Source organism: Manis javanica, chromosome 14 (genome assembly GCF_040802235.1).
Source record: "Manis javanica isolate MJ-LG chromosome 14, MJ_LKY, whole genome shotgun sequence".
NCBI classification, from domain to species: Eukaryota; Metazoa; Chordata; class Mammalia; order Pholidota; family Manidae; genus Manis; species Manis javanica.
In genome coordinates, this window is record NC_133169.1 from 26,964 (window position 1) to 45,855 (window position 18,892).

The following is an 18,892-nucleotide window of genomic DNA, read 5'->3' on the forward strand; positions in this document are numbered from 1 at the left end:
CCTATAAACAAAACCTTAAAAGTTTATAGAAATAGCAAAAATAAGTGTCACAATAATTTTTCTATAGACTGTATCTAACTCCATACTTTTAACAAACATTCATTATTTACATGTTTTTAACATTTTCTATTAGAAAAGTTTCATTTTACAGAGCATTTGATATTTAATATGCTTTTTAATTTAATTTTTAAAAATACTGTATGACTAAACTTTTTTTTGAAAAAGAGCAAATTGGTAGGTATTCAAAGAGTACCCAGGGGACTTCAGAAGACCCCTGGGTAAAGGACTCAACTGCTCTGTCCTCTCGACAAGTCTCTGTTGCAGCCTTCCAGCAAGTTCTGACACAGGAAATGACCTCATGCCAGGCCAGCCCCTTGTTCAGAGGGCCCAGCTCTTCCTGAGCCTCCAGTCAGGTCAGATGTGACTCTCACCGGCCCAGCCCTGTAGTCAGCTTCTAGTGAGGTTAGCCCTGCCCACTGCCTGGGTCTAATGCCCTGGTTCCCAGCGGGGACGGTGCCGCCCACCAGGGGACGCTGAAGGAATGTGAGGGGGCGTTTTTGGTCCCAGACATATTAAGGGGGTGTTGAGGACCAGCTGCTGCCCCCTTGGGCAATACTCGCATAAGCACGATGAAAGGTTTGATTGAGACTCGACAGTGAATCTTATCGAAGACAAGGCAGCTATTTCTTCATTCATGTCAAAGCTTGACTTGTACAAATGAAATCTGAGTCGAAGACAGTTTTATCAGTTTCCAAATCTTTCTTCAGCGGAAACAAATGATGACGACATTCTGGTTTATAGCCGGCATTTGGAAGCTCTTAAAGATTTCACAACGGATTTCAGGATTTACTCAACATGATTATTCCAGACCCGGTCCTAAAACCTTCCTTGAACCTACAACTAGCAGAAGTATCACTGTAGGAGTTGATAGAATTGTCAACAAAATGAAATTTAAAAATGGATATCAAGAATTTTGGCTTCAAAGGCAAAATCCAGGATTATATCCAGCCTTATGGGCTGTAGCAGAGAAGTATTTCTTTGCATTTCCATCACCATATTTAGCCAAAAAAGGATTCAGCATGGTCAGCAATCTATTAACAAAGAAAAGAAACAAATTGTCAAAAGTGAAATGTGGCGATTTAAGAGGGCTGAATGCAAAGACACCAGACATAGAAAAATTAGTGTCACCTCACCAAGCTCAACCCTCTCACTAATAAAGATATCATTAATTTTAAAAAATAATATATACTTCTTTAATTTTTAAAATTTTAATTATACTTTGACCAATACATTAATATTGTTAATTTATTTTAATAAAATAATTTGAAAAAATATATGTCCTTGTTTTATATATAGAATAATATATAATTCGCCTAAGAGGGTGTCATCAAATCAACCCTTGAAAAGTGGGTGCTGAGCCAAAAAAAGTCAGAAGCCTATGGTCTAACACCTACTCAGCAGCTATTGGTTTACAGTGTCTGTAACACTGTATATTGTTTATTGTTAGATAAGACTGTATATTGTTAGTAGATACCACACACTTCATGATATAGCACAAATAGTAATGAAATGTCATTGTTTTTTTTTATTCCTGTGAAGTTCTCACAAATAAAATATTAGAATAAAATCACACTAAGGTAAAAGAAACTATGTGGTGCTAATTGCCTCTCTTATTTAGTGGAAAGTCAAGAAATACAGCCTAACATGGCAGGTGAAGAAATACAGTTTTAGTTCTAGTATTGAAGTTACAGAGGTAGCCAATTGTAGTATGAATAAGGGGGAGGTAGGCAAGGAATGGGGAACATGATCCTAATCTAGGTTATTCTTTGGGAAATGATGCTTGAGAAAGATGAGGGTTTCTGGTGCTTCACCACACATGCACACACATGCAAACATGCACACACATGGCTGACCCCTAGATTTCTCTCTCTACGGCAGCTCTGCCAGTCCTCTCAGGACCCTGGTATCTCACTGATCCCATTCGTGCTCCCTGAGCTTCAGTGTGTGCTCCCTACAGGGGCCTCTAGGTGTCTCCAGCCTTCCTCTGATGTAGGTGCTCCAAGCGCCGCCTCTACCTCTGAGAGCGGGAGGCATGGACATGACTGGCACCCTAGCCCCAGGTCAACCCAGCCCCTGCCTGGGTCAACACCGGAAGCCACCACCTGTTTCTCTAAGCCTAGTCTGTTTGCTCTCAGGCCACAGGTGAATGATTGTTTGGTAAACTTTCACCATTATCACTAAATTTAATAACCCCGATAAATGACAACCACTCTGCAAACGCGGGACTCCAGTGTGCCTGGTCTGCCTCGGTACCCACTCTCACGGCTGCGGCCCAAGCCAGCCTGTCTCACGGGGAACTCGTAGGAGCTGGTGAGCGGGGGGGGAGGGAGAGTTGTGAAACCAGCTTCTCCCAGTCACAGCCATGTTCTCTTGGCGTTCATGGGTATTTGTAGACTTCTGGAGAGATAGAAACACAGGCTCGCATCCCTGAGGGACACTGGACCAGCCTAACAATAGCACAGCCACAGAGAGTGACAACGACCAGCAGTGTGCGGCGCTCATGGCACACACATCTCCCAGTCACTGTGCACGTGTCACTCTTTTAATCCTCACAGCAGCTCTAGGAGGTAAATGTAGCTTTATTGCTGCTTTGCTGATGAGCAGCTAGGGCAGGGAGAAGACAAGCCATACGGCAAACATGTGAGGTCGTGAGTGAAGGGCCTGGGTGGGCAGCAGGTAGGCCATCCGCAGACAGGAGACACTTAGCAGCCCTGTGGCGTGCGGGAGGGGTCCCGCCTGGCACCCCCTCTGCCCTCGCCCTCCCCCAAGCATGAACACTAGATAGGACATCAGTTACCTTATCTAGTCCGATTCTGCCATAGTTTTAACTCTATGGATACAGAAAGATGACTTATCTGAAATTTACACTCTTATTTGTAAAATGAATACCTATAATCAAGCCAAGTGACATTTTATTGGTATTTCATTCATTCAAAAATAAATAAGTACCAACTATATGCCAAAAATTGCTTTTCTGAGGCATTATAATTGTGTCTTTATTATTTGTTCACAAGTATTTATCAGAGAAAAATTTCTAACAAAGATAACAATTTAAAAAGAAATAGGCTGCCTTGTGGGGTAATGAGTTCTCCAGCTAAAAGCATTTCAATTCCAAAAAGTTCATCAACACAAAGGGAAGATGGGATGTAGGTGCCCAGTGGAAGGGCTGTGGTTTTGAGCTGTCTACTCCTCAGAATTTTCAGTTGTCTGAGCAGACCTGGGGATGGGCAGGGAGGAGGTGGGAAGGCTATGGAAACGCAGTCGCTAGAGTGTTCTACGGGCTGACTCCAGTTCCGTGCTGCCCCCAGAACACTGGAGACTGCGGCCCCCAGGTCAGCAGAAGCTCCCGGGGGCTGTTTAACAATGCCCACTCCCTGGAGATCATGACTCCATGGGTCTTACCCAGGGACCAAGAATCTGCATGCTGGAAGTGCTTCCCAGAGGGCTCCTACACACAGCCGGGTTTATGTCCCAGATCCGTAATATCACTGAGAGAAAGACTCAAAGAGCACTTCGCTGTGTCCCACAACCCCTGGCTGGCTTGGCCCTACTGCTGGAAACCCAGACAGTGGGACCAGCACTTGCTCTCTGCATGCAGCGATACCCAGCTCCCCAGGCTGTCGAGAGAACACAAAACATGCGAAGTGTCCTGCAGACATGCGATATGGGACCCCTGTGCGACCACTGTCTCTAAAAGTATGAATGGCTTAGGACAACAGCCCCACAGATGACAGAGCAGAAGGTCCTGATGTCACAGATGCGGTTGCAGGCCAGGAAGTCTGCCACTCACCTAAGGCTTCTCCAAGCCTGCTCTGCACTGGCGTCCTTGATAGCATGGCCGTCCTAGGCAAAGACAGCATCACTAATCGAACTAGATGCAGGCTGTGCATTGAGGTGTGGCGGCAAAAAGGTCTCCCACCCTTGCCTTCATCTTAAGGTGTGCTGCTTGCAGGATGAGGGACACAGTCGGTTGGGTAGCCTCCTCTGGGCAGAGTGGGGAGTGAGGGGGGGTCCATAGCACGGGGCTGTGATGAGCCATAGGTGTCATCAGTACCGCAGTCCCTATGAATGGGGCAGATGGTGCCAAGGGTCTGCTTGGCTCACCTTGGCAAAAGAACCCCTTTCACACCACAAGACAGGGAGGAAGTCACACAGGAGTGAGAGACTGTGTCAGCTGTGGGTCTTCCTTTCTTGGAAGATTAGAAATATCTTCTTGGGGATCACGGCCTGGGGGAAAAGGACAGGCAGGGTGGTGTCTCCTCATCCCTTCCCTTTCTAGGGTCAGAAGGCACCATTTGACAGTGACATTTGTAATCCAGGGCCCTGTAAACTGGACATGTTAGCTATTGTCCCACTCACTGAGTTTGGCTGGGTGGCCAGGACGAAGCCTGGGACGGAGCCTGTGTCACATGCAGATGGACCGCCACAGCCGTGGAGGACGACAGATGAGGAGGCCACTGGGCACAGAACTCTCCCCAGCGTCTCGGATGGCAGCAGCACTGCTTCTGCACAGGAGGACACTGAGGCCCAGGGATGACCTGCGACCTTGGTCCACAGGATTTTCCTGCAGTTGGACACCAGAGGGGCTGCATTGCTGGCCCGAGGCCACCAGCCTGTGTCCCCAGCCACGCAGTAGGACCCAGAAGCTGGGGTGCAAAGACCGCAGCTGATAGTGGAAATGCTAATGCTATAAGCACAGAATGCCTGCTGGGTGCTGGGCGTGGTGCTGGGTTCTCAGCTCATAGTACCTCTTCCGATCACTAATTTCTGCTTCTCAGCCTGTATCTCCAGCTCACACTCTACAGATGGGGGTGGTGGCTGGCTTTTGAGGCCGTCTCAGAGAAGAATGGGTCTGTGGTGCTGTGCAGGCCTTGTCCCCTCCTTCATCCACTGACTGGAACAGGCTAAGACCCCTGGGGCCAGGTCACTGGACATTAGGTCGTGCCTGTTTCCTCCACCCCAAGAGAAGCACGAGCAGCACCCACCCTTCCCACGATGCGGCTCCCATGGCCCCCAGGGATCCACAGGGCTGTCTGCCCACTGGGATTCCGCCCCACAGGGGGACTTCTCCAAAGCCCCACCCAGGCAGGCGGATCCTTGCTCTCCTCCATCACCTGGGAACTGTCCTGACAAGAATCTTGTGCATACCAGTGCTGGCCAGGCTGGTGCCTCACCCTTCTGTTGGGGGCATGCCCTACGTGGGCAGGAGCCCACAGCACACCTGAACCCTGGAGCACCTGGACAGATGAGAGAAGACCCGGGAAGGGACAAGCTGTGCCCGGACAGGCCTTGGCCAGCAAAGACCGTCCACCTGCCTTCTGGTGGCCCCCTAACCTGCAGAGGCGCGAGTGAGGAGCTTGCTCTGACCTCACCACACAGCTAGCTTGGCCATCCACCACAGACCAGTTTCTCAAGGAACCAGATCAAAGCAGCTAAGGCCACCTGACCTGAGTAATCTCCTCTATTGTAAATTTCATCATGTCCCTCCATTGATTAAATGATCAAGTATGCCCCAATTTTCTCAGCTCAAACTTTTTTTTTTAAACAGGATGATTCTGATTTCAAATTAAATTGGATGTACTCCTCCAATATGTACAACAGGTAAAGATGCAATTGCTCTTCAGCAGGGGCAAGTGGAAAGCTCAGACTGTTTTCTGTGCAGGCTCCCCTCCCAGACAGCCCACGTAATCAAGGGTTAACATTAATGGTATTTTAAAATGTGACTTAATGTTTCTAGGAAGCCCCATGTACATAGGCTATGAGGGGAAGGAAGGAAATTAAAATGTGTTTTCAACCTATGATCTGTCAAACACTATTTGCATTATCACAGTCCAGTAGCCCTATGAGTTTCTTGTAATCTCACTTTACAGGTTAAAAAAACATCCGGGGCTCAACAAACATTAGATAACATACCCACAGTGCCAATGCCAGGGCCTCAACTGAGCCTGGTCTTCTTCCAGCTTCTCCACTGCCTAAGGCAGCACTGGGGCCGGGTGTCAGCTTCTTGGGGGTCTGATACCCATAAATGCAAATACAGAGGTGCCGACACTACATGGCCCAGTCTCCTCTGAAACCCAGAGAGAGCAGCAGAGCCGGCACCAGGGCCCCGACATGCATTGCAAAGTTCTTACGGCGGGTCTGAGCCGATAGCTGCATCATGGGGCAGCCTCCCATTCCCCAAAGAGTGAAAGGAGGGGACTTTGACTCCACCGCAGGTAACTCAGTAATTCGCTGGACAAAGATTTCTTGAGCACTTACAAGATGCTGGGAGCTGTGTAGGTGCTGGGGATAAGAGTGAACCAGCAATTTCATTTTATCCAGGATAACAGATACCGAAAAATAGTACAAGCGTGGTGTTTTAAGGAACACAGGATACCAGGAGAGCATTCACGGGAGAAATAATATAATCGAAAGTGGAGGCACAGGGGTCCAGAGCACAAGAGTGAAGACAAGCCTTGGAAGACAAGGGCTGCCTCGCCCCTGACCCGGGACTCATGAAGCATGGCTGAGCACCGCAGGCCTGGACACGTGATGGTGGGAAGCAGAATGTCAACACACACAACAGCTGCTTTTTGCCCCATGCAGGAGAGCGGTGTCATCTGCCTGGGGCAGCAGCGAATATCCAGAAGCTCAAGAGAAAGAGGAGCATGGCATGTGTGATAAATACAGAAAAGGGGACGGGATTGCCAGGCAGGGCTTGGGTCCAGCCCAGGTGGGTAATCCTGATCTCAGAGTGATGCCAACCCTGCAGAGTGCCTTTGGCTTTGCTTTTCATTGCTCTAGCAGCTGGCAGAACAGAAGGACTCAGCCAGGCCTGGGGTTTTATCAGTCAAGAGCACGAGGGGGCAAGAACATTCACTGTATCACCAGGAGTAGTGAACCCATGGGCTGAGGAGGGTGAACTGGGTGGGGAGCGATGTGAAGAAAGACAGGAGTGGTGGGCGGGGCAGTGGCAGACTCCAGGGGGCCTAACTGAGCCAGGCACAAGAGGAGCCGAGATCTGAAAGGCCAGGGTCCACGTCACCGAGGTAGGACACGGCGCCCAGCTCAGACCCTGCGTGGGACAGAGCATCTCCTCCGCCCCTCTGGCTCTGGGCGTCCTCGTCCACGTGGGAGTACTAGCCAGAACCCTTCCCAGCTGGGTGTTGCTGCTGCGCTTGGTCTGTGGGAGGCGCTCTGAAACCTGAACCAGATGCACGGAGCCCTAACTGGCGATGTGGGTACCTATACTCTGGGTTCTGAACCTGTTGATAAAGCCAACAGAAGCACATGTCTGTGTCCTGGGTTGACCCAGCTTTCGGGGCTTTAGATTTTTGTCTTGAGCGTGCTCTGGGTCCCTCCAGCAACCCTGAATTCAATCCCCAAGCTGTGCCATTGCAGACTCACCTGTAAATCAAGACCTTCCTGTCTTTATGGAAATACGTCCATGGTTCACAGAGGAGGGATGCTCTCGGAATTTACTCAGAAGGACCCAGCAGCAACTCAGTGCGACAAAGGGCCAGGATGACAGAGCCTGTAATGTGGGAAGTCGCCATCAGGACCGCCTGGTTGGGAGCAGGCCCCCCACTCTCGTGGCTCTTTCTCCGAGCTGGGTTCAGGGTTTGTATAAAAGGGTTCACATCACATTGTCTCCTCACTTCATTTTATGTAGCCGTTGCTTGCCTGATGAGGTCAGGAGAACAGGTGTCTTTACTGATCTGGGGGCAGTTTGGGGATGACCAGGACTGCCACACCCCAGTTGAGTGGAACAAGCTGCTCCAAGCTGGAAACACTGGGATCTCACAAGCAATCCCAGGAAGATAGCACGTATAGGAATCATTAGGGTTGCTTAGAAGCAACAATCCCACAAGGAATGACCGTCACCCGAGATGGGCAGTGTGGGGCGGGGAGAAGTTAGTTTTTAGGATAAGAGACAGCCACACATGGCTGAAGAGTAGGGGACTGGAGGCAGAGCCCATGACATAGGAAACCCCTGATGTAAGAAAGCAAAAGGGAGACGATGAAAATAGGTGGCTAACCACGGACCAAGGCTGACTCCATGGTTTCTAGAATGCACAAATTAGAGGATATTATGAAACCAATATAGGGAACTATCTAGTGCCCTAGGTTGCTGCCCTGGAAGTCAGGAGTCCTGGGAGAATCAAACAGGTAGGAGACGGTGTGACCAAACTCTGACCTATCTACTGCCAGGGTGTCTCCCATGCCAGGTGGCAGGGCTGCTCTGTGTTAAAGATATGGACCCCTGGAGGTACAGAAACAATTATAGGACTTCAGATTCTGTAGAAAATACTGATACAAATAAGGTTATGTTCACTGGACTTTCGAAATACCTGCACTGATTTTTAGAATAACTGAACTTTCTCCAAGATGTCCTGTCCTCAAGTGACCTCTCCTGGCCCTGAGGCCCCTGCTCCAGCTCCCCAACCCCTCCTGGCCCCCCAGGCCCCTGCTCCAGCTCCCCGAGCCCTCCTGGCCATGTTAGCTGGAGGGAGAGATTCAGGACTCATCACTATGTGGCTGAGTCAGGATGAAAACACCTAGAGACTTAAATACAGAGAGAGGAAGCATTCAACAGCTGAGGCCCAGGACACTGATATTTAGAAATCAGGGATGGGAAAGTGACCATTAAAGGAAATTGAGGCCGAGCGGTCAGCGAGGAGGGTGAGGACTGAGGAGAGAGGAGGCCCGGCAGCCCCTCCTGAGCAAGCCAGGGGAGCTGGGGGCTGCAGGCTCTGCCCACCACACCTGGCAGCAGGGCCGTGATCTGCGACCCCAACCCGAGCACTGGGTGACATGGTGGGGATGCAAACGTGATCAGCTGGGTTGAAGAAGAACTGGAAACAAAGTGTACAAAGAACACTTTTGAGGAGTTCATGGTAAAAAAGACAGGTCATGGAGTGTTGACATGAAGTGGGTGGGAGATCAAGGGGGGAGACAGAGACAGAGAGAGAGAGGGACAGAGGCAGATTTTTTAAAATAAGAGATACACTTTTTAGATGGGAGATAGTATAGTATCTTCATGTGCTATTGGGAATGATCCAGTAGAGAGGGGGAAAAAAACTATACGGAAAAGAAAGCTTCCCAGTTGCTGGTAAGATACTCCTGGGTAAATAAGAGTAGTGGGATCCTGTGGAGGGACCAGCCTCAGATCAGAGCACAGGCAGGTATTACATGGAAGTAGGAGGGACACGAGAGTGTGACGCAGGCAAAGGCAGGTAGCTGAGTAGGCGAGGGAAGGCAGATATTCCCTTCTGACGTCTCTGTTTTCTCAATGTGCTGGAAAGTATGTTCAGCAACTGAAAGTGAGGGCAGGAGAGGGAGTGCTGGAAGTATGAGGAGAGATGGGAAGTGGATGAGGTTGTCTGGGACAGCAGGAGAGAGCCGGCCTGAGAATTACAGCTAAGGCTTTCGGGGGCCCTCGGGGCTGCGCACAGGAAAGTCAGGTCAGCTTGTCAAGGCCGTGCGCTCTTCTGTAGCCACATTCTGCAGCTGGCACTGCTGAGAGGACTAGATTCAGCTAGGGCTGTGGTTTTGCTAGCAGAGTGCAATGAATGGACAGAACAGCAAGAGGGAGGTGGGTTATGCAATTGGATGCTAGTGATGAGGAGCCGATACCAGAATGCAAAGAACAGAATGCAAAGGACGTACTGCCCAGGGAAGCATTCATTATCAGTGTTGTTACTCCTAGAGAGCCAGCACCTCTTACAGTGCTGAAGAGTGATCTGCAGTGAAGGGTAGCAGCGGGTGGTGCGATGGACCCTAGCCACTCCTGGGCCCAGTGGTAGGACAGCCATGGACAGAGAGGAATAGCCAATGCCCCCCGGGGGGCTTCCGGGACCAGGACTCAGTGCAAGTAGGAAGGGGCAGGTGCCTTTAGAGAAGAGTTGGTCTGTAGAGTGTGTTTTGTTGGCACAGAACATGGTCCCAAGAGCGCTGGGTATGCTATTGAGAAATGGGAGACAGGCCCCATTAGGAAACATGCAGACCTACGAGGACGGGAGGGTCTGGTGACGAAGGGTGACCTGGGAGTGTCTGAGACACACAGGCACAGAGGACATGGCAGGTAGTGCTGAGTGACTGTCTGCAGGACCGGGGCCCACAGCTAATTGGTGCCCAAAGCATCAGCTGTTGATGTGCAGCTGAGCACACGAGCACACGCGGCACCCATGGGAGGTGCCGCAGGGTGCCTCCCACTGGCAAGCTGGCCGTGGTGAGCCACTTCTTGGGCATTTGAAAATGGACACATAGACAGTAACAATGCATACTAAACTGTTACATTTTGCAGATTGTGAGATAACGTATTAATTGTTTCTAAACTGTAAGTACTGGATAAAGCATGTTTCTCAGCAGATTAGAGACGCATTGCCCGCAGATCTCTTTTGCATTTTGTTTAATGTGTTTATGTTCACATTCCTCTTTGCTTTTTGTCCTATCTGGCATTTTTCTGGCTGATTTTCCCTGTTCAAGTTTTTCTTTTCTGTCTCTCTGCGCTTCTGTCCCCTTAAATGGCCACATCTAACAATGCTTGCTAACTCTGCGCCTGCATTCTTCCAGGAGTTTAATGTGTTCTGTCTTAGGGATCTTTGCAGCCACTCTACACAAGTAGAGACGTTTGTCTGTCCAACAAATGGGCTGCCCCACTCTCCTGGAGGGGTTGTTCACCGGGCACAATGAGAGCTGTTTGCACATCAGCAAATCACACGCAGAGGAGATGTCTCCAGACTGTCAGGAATGTTCTGCTGACAACCAGGGAAGTGAGCTCAGCCTTGAACTGGCCCATCCAAAGCCTGGGACATTCCTGTACCTCTTCACTGCCCGGAGGGCCTCCTGATCTCGCCTTTGTAAGGTTAACTGGGGCTGAGGAGGAAAAATCACCTTCGGGCATAGTTCTAATTGCAGTTTGGATGCAAGATGTCGGAGTGGAGCTGGGGAAAGGATGTGACGCTTCAGCCTCTGGAAAGCAGAATCATGATGCAGAGGGGGCACTTCCGGATCCCAGCAGAGCACAGCCGAGGGCCGGAGGTGAAGCCTGCAGCCCTAATTCTGCTTTCCGCCCAGAGTGGGACTCTGATCACACACGCAGGGCCTGTCCAGACCACGACAAACTGAAGCAAACTCAGAGAATGTTCACAGACTGTACGGAAGGTTGAGGAGTGCCATTGGCTCCATACTTGTTCTGATCTTGGTGGCAACTGATCCCAGAGGTAAAGAACTAACTAAACAGAACCAGGACATCCCCAGTGTGCAGGCACAGCTTAGGGACAGCACTTGGAGTGGGTAGACAAAGTAGCCAGGGGCCTTTCCTGAAAGCTTATTCACACAGCAAGCATATTCGTTTTTGCTTACAGCTCTACACAAATAGAAAAGTTTGCTAACCCTGTTTCAACTTAGTCTCTATACTGAGCTGCGAATGTGTCAATTGCCCAGAACAAACACAAAGGCACCTCAGCAGAGGCGCAGACTCCAGAGGGGGGCGGGCTGAGTGTTACCCTGACGGTCTGCTCCGGAGAAGACACGCCCCCAGGTCTTAGGCCTGCTGGAGGAAAACGTGACAGATGAGGCCAAACTTAGCCTTGTAGGGTCTTTGGAGGTATCTGAGATGAGTAGTGTTCAGCATGGTGGTAAAAGGAAAAGAAGATGCAGGGACAGCTGGGCCGTAAATGGAAGGAGCCTCTGAATCCGACAAACACCAGTGTGCCCCCCAGCACGGAAGCCTGAGCAGCAGAAGCTCAGTGCAGGGCCCTCCACGCTCCACCCAGCAACACCTGGAGCTTTGCTAGCATTGCCATTGCTAATTCAATTACTGGAATTTGTGACACATACTCTGTGCACGGAGTAATTCTCTGTTCTTGATCGTGGACATCACACGTGTTTCCTGTGTGAAAATTCCCTGCGCTATATTCTCAATGTATGAGTGTTATTGTTCCACAAAACTACTTTAAACTAATATATACACAAATGCATAATAAATATAAAAAGTGGCCAGGACAATTCTAAAGAATTAGAGTTATCTGTACAGACTAACTCTGCAGACAATATATTATAAAGCTATTATGAATTTGGTGTGGACCATCAGTATCAATAGGACACAATGGGAAGCTCATAGCTGAGTCTGAATCCACAGAGGAAGTTAGTACATGATTAACACCCTCAAACCTATGAAGAAACAAATAATTAGTCAATAAATGATGTAGCCACAACTGGGTAGCCATTAAGAAAAATGCCTCTAATTTTACGCAAGGATGAATTCCCAAAGGGAATTCCTTAAGAAACTTTTTTATTAAGAAAATTTATTTCTTAAGAAACTCTGGGAGTATTCACGTATAATTTCCAAATAGACATCAGTTTTATAATCATAAAACAACAATAAAAAAAAATAAAAATATATTTTTAAAAGTGTTACTTAAAAATCAACATTTTCAATGGGGTTGAATTCTAACAAAGTCAAAAGTCAAAAAACACAGGAGAAATTTCATGTCTCATAGCACAAGAATGGGCTAATTTCCCCAATATTCATGAACACCACAAATCAATAATAAAATGATCAGTGCAGGGCCTCTCCATTAATTGTGGATTATTTTTTATTCTAATTCACTAATTTAATTCTAATTCACTAATTTTAAATTTAATTCACTAATATTTAATTCCCAATTAAACATTAGGTAAATTGTATGACTGGGCAGCTTCCAGAAAAAAAAAAAAATACTACAGCTTCTGAACATAATAGATGATAACTGAGCTGACTCACTAGGAAAAACTCAAAACTATGAGACATCATTTTTTACCTATCAGAGAACAGTGAATTTAATAGCACATTGTGTTCATGGGCTGGTGGGAAACATGCAGTTTTATACACTGCAGGGAGCTGCTTAAATTTGTAAGACCTTTGTCAGCAACTGTGCTTTGGGAAACGTGCTGTCTCTGTGCTCCCTGAGAAACACACAGGGCGTTCACTGCACACTCCATGCAGGGCCCAAACTGGGATCCCTATATGTCTCCAGATTATTCTTCAGGCTGAGAAATGATTGAAGAAACTCTGAAATGGAATGATCCCCAAAGTATACTGTGAAAAAAATGAGCAAAACAATGTGGAGAGTCCTCTTATTTTATTAAAGGAGAGAAAGATGTGTGTATATATGTATGTATATATACACACACACCTGCATATACATAGGTGGGTGTCTTTTTGTGCATAAAATCTCCCTGAAAAGATATTTGAGCCGCTGACCACTATGTGCTGAAGGAATCGGAGTAGCAGGGGAAAGTCTCACTGTGCATCATTTCTACCTTTTGGGTTTAGAACCAAGTGAATAGATGATGATGATGACCACCACCAGAGGGGACGAACAGGACTGGAGCCCAGGCTCCGGGCACCACAAGCGTTTGCTCCACGACTGTTTACGCACTCATTTCTGCAGGACGACCTCAGTTTTTCTCACCACCAATAAACTTAGCCCATGTGGCTAGGAAAGATGGTCCTCATCACCCCTGATTTTGATAGAGAGTTAAGGAAGCCACAGGAAGTAGGAGTTGGCCACAGGACACAGTCTGTCACCTGGGTGAGGACCAAGAAATGGCTTCCTTGGCTGGGACACCGCGTGGGGCAGGGTGGAGAGGGCATGACCCACGAAGAAACGAACCGTCATCCAGACCATCGGCTAAGACTGCTTACGTCCTGCGGGCCAGGATCTATTCTAAGAGCTTGGTTTGTGTCCGTGGAAGGAAACAAAGAAATGTTGCTTTTTTAGAGATAACATTTTAGTGAGAAGAAAATGGACAAAACATAATAAATTAAATTGTATGCAAGTACACTGTAGGTGAACAGTGTTTCTGAGGGAAAGAGAAGTGTTTCAAGGTGAGGCAGGTCACAGTTTTAAGTGGGAAGGTCAGGGCCTGAGGCCTCATTCAGAAAGCAACATTCAAGCGAAGACGTGCAGAAGGTGGAGGAAGGACCAGCCAGGACCAGGAGCCCCAGGTCGGGCACGTGTGTGCGTGCGCGTGTGTGCCAAGCAAGTGATGGGGACATCACAACGAATAAAGCAGAGTCCTTATCCCCCAGGTCCCTGTTTCTCCCTTGTTCAAGACCCCTCAGAGGCCCCATTGTCCTCAGGAAAAAGTCCAAACTCTTTCTCACGGTACAAGGCCCTCACGGACGGACGCAGCCACACCTGACTGATTCCCTCTTCCACCCTCCCCCTCTGCTCCAGCTTCTCCCCCACAGCCCCTGCTTTTCCTCCTCCCATAATGAACCCCAACTGGGAGCCCCTGCTCCCCACACCCTACCCCTGCTGGCCACCAGTCTCTAGATGGTCACTCTCTCCAGAGAGCATTCCTGACCCTGTGCTCCATCCCGTCACCCACAGCACAGACACCACTGTCTCTGGACTGAACTGGCAGAGCTGGGAGGTGCCCTGTATTCCACTAGGCTTTACACTCCTTGTTCACGACCCAGCATGTTACGTGGGAGACACTCATGCACATGTGTGCTTCAGGCTTCTGCTCCAGGTGACTGAGTGACTGTGGGCTAAAGAGCTCCCTTCGTCCTTCTGGAGGAAAGACACTCAGAGGAGGCCCGCTGTCCAGCCAGCAGGGAGAGCTGGGGGTCAGCCACAGTCACCGAAACTTGGCAGGGGGAAAGGACCGTGTCACAGACACTTAGAACCTCAGGGCTGGCCCTGGGCATGAAAGGAGACCACGGGGCCCCGGCGGCTGGGCCCTCACTGGGCTGCTGAGGGACGGTTGTATCTGCCAGAGGGCAAGACCATTTGCATAAGAAGCCGAGCACAGGAATTATGAATTGAGAAGACACCAGACAGAAGTAGCCAGGCCAGGTAACTCCAAGAAAGCCTGTCCTTCAGGCCCTCTCCCGGAGAACCCCCGGTTCACTCACCCTTACTGTGACATCAGATGGTGTGTTAGATGCTGAGATCGGCAGCCAGCAGGAGAGTGAGGACTTCTGTGTGCACGAGACTAACAGACTAGAAAAGTCCAAGGCTGGGGAAACCACTCTTAGGAGTGAGAAATGCAGGAAGCTCCAGGGGTTATATCAGGACACCAGCTGGGCAGTCTCTGCCCATCAGCCTCTTTGCAGTGTCTCTTCACCTAGGAGGGGGGACTGCATGTCTTTTTCCCACTCCCACCCCTTAGGGTCCAGCATCATGTGCTTTTAAAACTAAGCAGAGACCTCTTCCTGAATGACAGAATTAATTCCTCAGAAACTGGCAGGCACAGACTCACAAACGAATGGAGGCCAGCACCCTCCCAGAAGCCATTTACCCCTCCCAGGTGAGAACCTGCCCCTGACCCAGTTGGGACACAGCCAGACAGCAGGACTTGGACCGTGAATGGTGAGGCCCAGGCGCATAGGTTTTGTGCCACCCTTCCTGCCCCAGTTTCCTTTTTTCCTGGGACCACAGTCAAGGGGATTCACAGTACAGTGAGCCCCAGAGGGGAGCAACTGAGTTTGCCCTGGTATGGCAGCAATCCTGGGCACATGCCAGGGCTCCTTCCCACAAGAGATTCTCAGGCCAGGTTCTAAAGGTTCCCAAAGTCGAGGTGGAGAGGGGCCGGGCCAGGGCACGGCCCAGCTTGTCCCTCAAAAGGTGCCATTTCCAGTGGGTGGAGGCATCAGCCACACCTAGCCCAGTGGAATCCAGTTGCACACACGACTGATGGAGGCGGATCCCCCAATGAGAAGGGTTCAGGATAAGAGCTGACACCCTTTGTCTGGGCAGCCAAGGCCCTGGGTCGACAGCAAAGCAGGTCATCCGCTGGGCGTCCTCCGGGATCCACCTAACTGGAGAGTCCTGCACGCCCTCAGTGAACTAGAGCTCCTTCCGGGGCCAGGAGTGGGTGAGGTGGCCTCCCGCCCTCCCAGGTACACTCAGGAAGCCTGTGGCATGACGGAGATTTTCAGCTCCTGTCCCCAGGGGTCCTCCATCCTCAGGACACAGAAAAGTGCAGAACTCACAAATGGGACACATGGCTTCCTAGGCAGGAGCTGGAGTATTGGGGCAGGGCTGGGGGGAGTGGCAGGATGGGATGCAGGACTGGAAGGCGTACTGCAGCAGGGACAGAACTGAGTGCCTTATAAGCTCCAATTATATAGCCTGATGAACTCTCACCAAGAGGTCTCCGTGTGGCCCCGCCACCCAGATACTACAGATCCCCCTCTGCGTGGACAGACGCACACACAGACATGTGCACACAGGCAAATGAGCATGGGTGCATAATGGGAAGCCCCTAGCAGTCACTGGTCCAGGTTACAAATCCAGTTTGGGCTGAGGCTTACCTGAGGACACTGCAGGGGGAGTGGTGGTGACTGTACCCAGCCGTTGTCATTCTGACTCCCCCGATCCTCCACCCAGGGACAGGGCTCTGCCAGACCTCACCCCTCCCCAGCAAGGCTGTGCAGCCTGCGGATGAACCCCAGCCGTGTGAATGCCCATTTCCCCTCCTCCCACATCTCCCGGGGCTAGATGACTCCTCAGGTCTCTCTGCCTCCTGCCTCTGGGCCACTTGGAGACCCTCTGTCCTGCTCTGGGGACCCAACAGCTGCTTGCATCCATGGGCCATTGGAGGAACAGGGCAGAATCCACAGGGGGGCTGCTGCAGGGGCCACATTTCAAGATCTTGGCCTGGGGACCTTGCTGGGAAAACGTGGGTTTCCTGGGTGGATAAGAAGCAAGGAGAAGAGGGGTTTTCCCTACTCAGAAGACACTGCCCCTGCATAGAGGAGATGAAAGCCCAGAGGGGTGAGGACGGCTCCTGTCCCAGCATGAGGAGCTGTAATGCCAGGCTTGGCCAGTGCTGTGCCCTTTCCATTTCCTGCCCCTGAAGGTCCCGAGGCAGCCAGTTTCCCATGTGCTGAGGGGATGCAGCGAGATGGTGCATTCGGGGAGGGCATGAGGTTGGCCACCCTGAGCGCAAGACTCCGGTTGTACCTGGGTACCCGTGTGCCATGTTCCAGGGCAGACCTAGCACACGCTGTGAGTGAGGCTGGAACCTGGTTCAAATCCACTTGGGAGCAACTGAGGTAGACCCCTGAGCCAGTCATCTGCATGCATAAATGGAGAAAAGATGCACACCTCTGAGGCTGTGAGCATTCATGAGATAATGTTTGTGCACTCTACTCGAGCCCCTAGGGTCACACCTGTCCTCATCAGCTAAGAGGCTTAGGCAAATTTTTAACATATCCTGGGCTTCCATTCTTATCTGGAGAGGAACCGTGAGAGGCACAGAGCCATGGGGCGGGCTCTGCCCTCTGAGGCATCCAGCCTGCTTTTCCAGCCCTGGTCTGGGGTTCAAGAAGGGGGAAAAGAAAGCAGGCTGACAGATGTTCTGAGACATTCTGAGAATGTTCTTTTCTTTCTTCTAGGACCTCCAAAACTCCAGAAGATGTGCGACCAGCCAAAATGCACACTGGCCCAGCTGGAGGCCAGCACCTGCCCCAACCGTTCTGATGGAGACACGATGGGAGGCACATTCAGGAAGCGAGGAGCAGGTGCTGTTTCACGCCCCAGTCCCGACCAACCCATCCGGAGGCCTGGAGCAGCAGGACAGCTTCCTGACAAGCAGGCCACAAACAGAATAGGTGGGCTTAGAAGGGGGTGGGGCTGAGGCTGCTCACTGGGTCACAGCAGGACCCAAATAAGGCAAGATAATGCAGGCAACTAACTCCTCTTGGCAAAATCCACGCCTCCAGGACCAGATGTGTTGCCCGACGCCCCCACGTACACAGGTGCTCACACTCTGCATGCATGTGCATGGCCTCTGCAACCACTTTGAGGAGTGCTTTGAAGAACGAGCAGCCCAGGAGGCAGGAGACGCAGGGTCGGTACCCCCGCCGCTCCCTGGTCAGCAGGGGAGGAGGAGAGTGGGAAGTGATGAACCAGGGGCCTCCTTGTCTCCTCTGGCCTGTCTGACCTCTGATGACACTTCTGGGGCAGGCTGCATGGCAGGACGTGGTCCCTCTATCCCATCCGGTCTTGACCTGCCTCCTCTGGGCTCCACGATGGCCTCACCCAGCGCCCTGCCACTGGTCCCATCCACCTTTCCCCAGGTTGTGCACTCTGCTGCCTTCCTCTCCTAGCATGCGTCCCTGGGAAGCCTCACCCGACGTGCCCTCCACCAACCACCGCCCAATCCCGTGGCCCGAGCGCGGCCCATGTGTTCTTCACTCTTTCACCTGGATTCCTTCGTTCACATCAGAGTCAGACCCAGGCTGTGGCCTCTCTTCTGCCCACAAGCCCCCAGGCCCCTCCCTGTGCCATCAGGCCATAGGAATGCAAACCATTAGGATTCCTCCGTGCACCCACCTCACAGAAGCACATCAGTCTACATGGGGCCCTGTAGGCACACAAGGGAGTCTCAGTGGCTAAGCTGAATCATGGCCTGAGGCCCAACAGTAGGCAGATGAGAAGGAGGGGCAGGTGGGAAGCCAGGAGACCTGCTCTGTACCCATTCCACCCATCCACTGTGTGCATTTGGAGCTTCTGGATTTTCATCGGCAAGTGAGAAGGTTGCAGCCGATGACCTTTGAACACCCTGCATCCTTAAAACTCTATATTCAGGCAGGTAGCTCCAGGCTGCATCCCACAGCAAACGAGGGCCAAGACTTGCCACAAGAAACAGGCACTTCTGAGCGCATTCCATGCAGTCCACATGTATCACCTCACCAGATCCTCACAGAAGTCAAGGAGGAATTTGTATCGCCAGTTTACAGGCAAAGACACAGAGGGTCGTAGAGGTAAGGCAGCTTGTTCAGACAACGAGGGAGCAGCGGGATTCAACCCCAGGCCTGTCTGACCTCACAGCCAGCGCCCGCAGCACA

At 50.7% G+C, this 18,892-nt stretch overlaps 1 long non-coding RNA gene across 2 annotated transcripts; it reads right to left on the minus strand.

Moving 5' to 3' along the window:
• Nucleotides 1–875: 875 nt before the first annotated feature.
• On the minus strand, nucleotides 876–15,598 carry LOC108399382 (uncharacterized). Of its 2 annotated transcripts, none has more exons than XR_001853629.3 (3): nucleotides 14,951–15,598; nucleotides 7,447–7,573; nucleotides 876–1,091 (listed from the first exon to the last, which is right to left on the minus strand). It is a non-coding gene; the product is annotated as an uncharacterized lncRNA (long non-coding RNA). The 2 variants fall into 2 exon arrangements; XR_001853630.3 differs by lacking the exon at nucleotides 876–1,091 and adding an exon at nucleotides 1,098–4,287.
• Nucleotides 15,599–18,892: the final 3,294 nt, after the last annotated feature.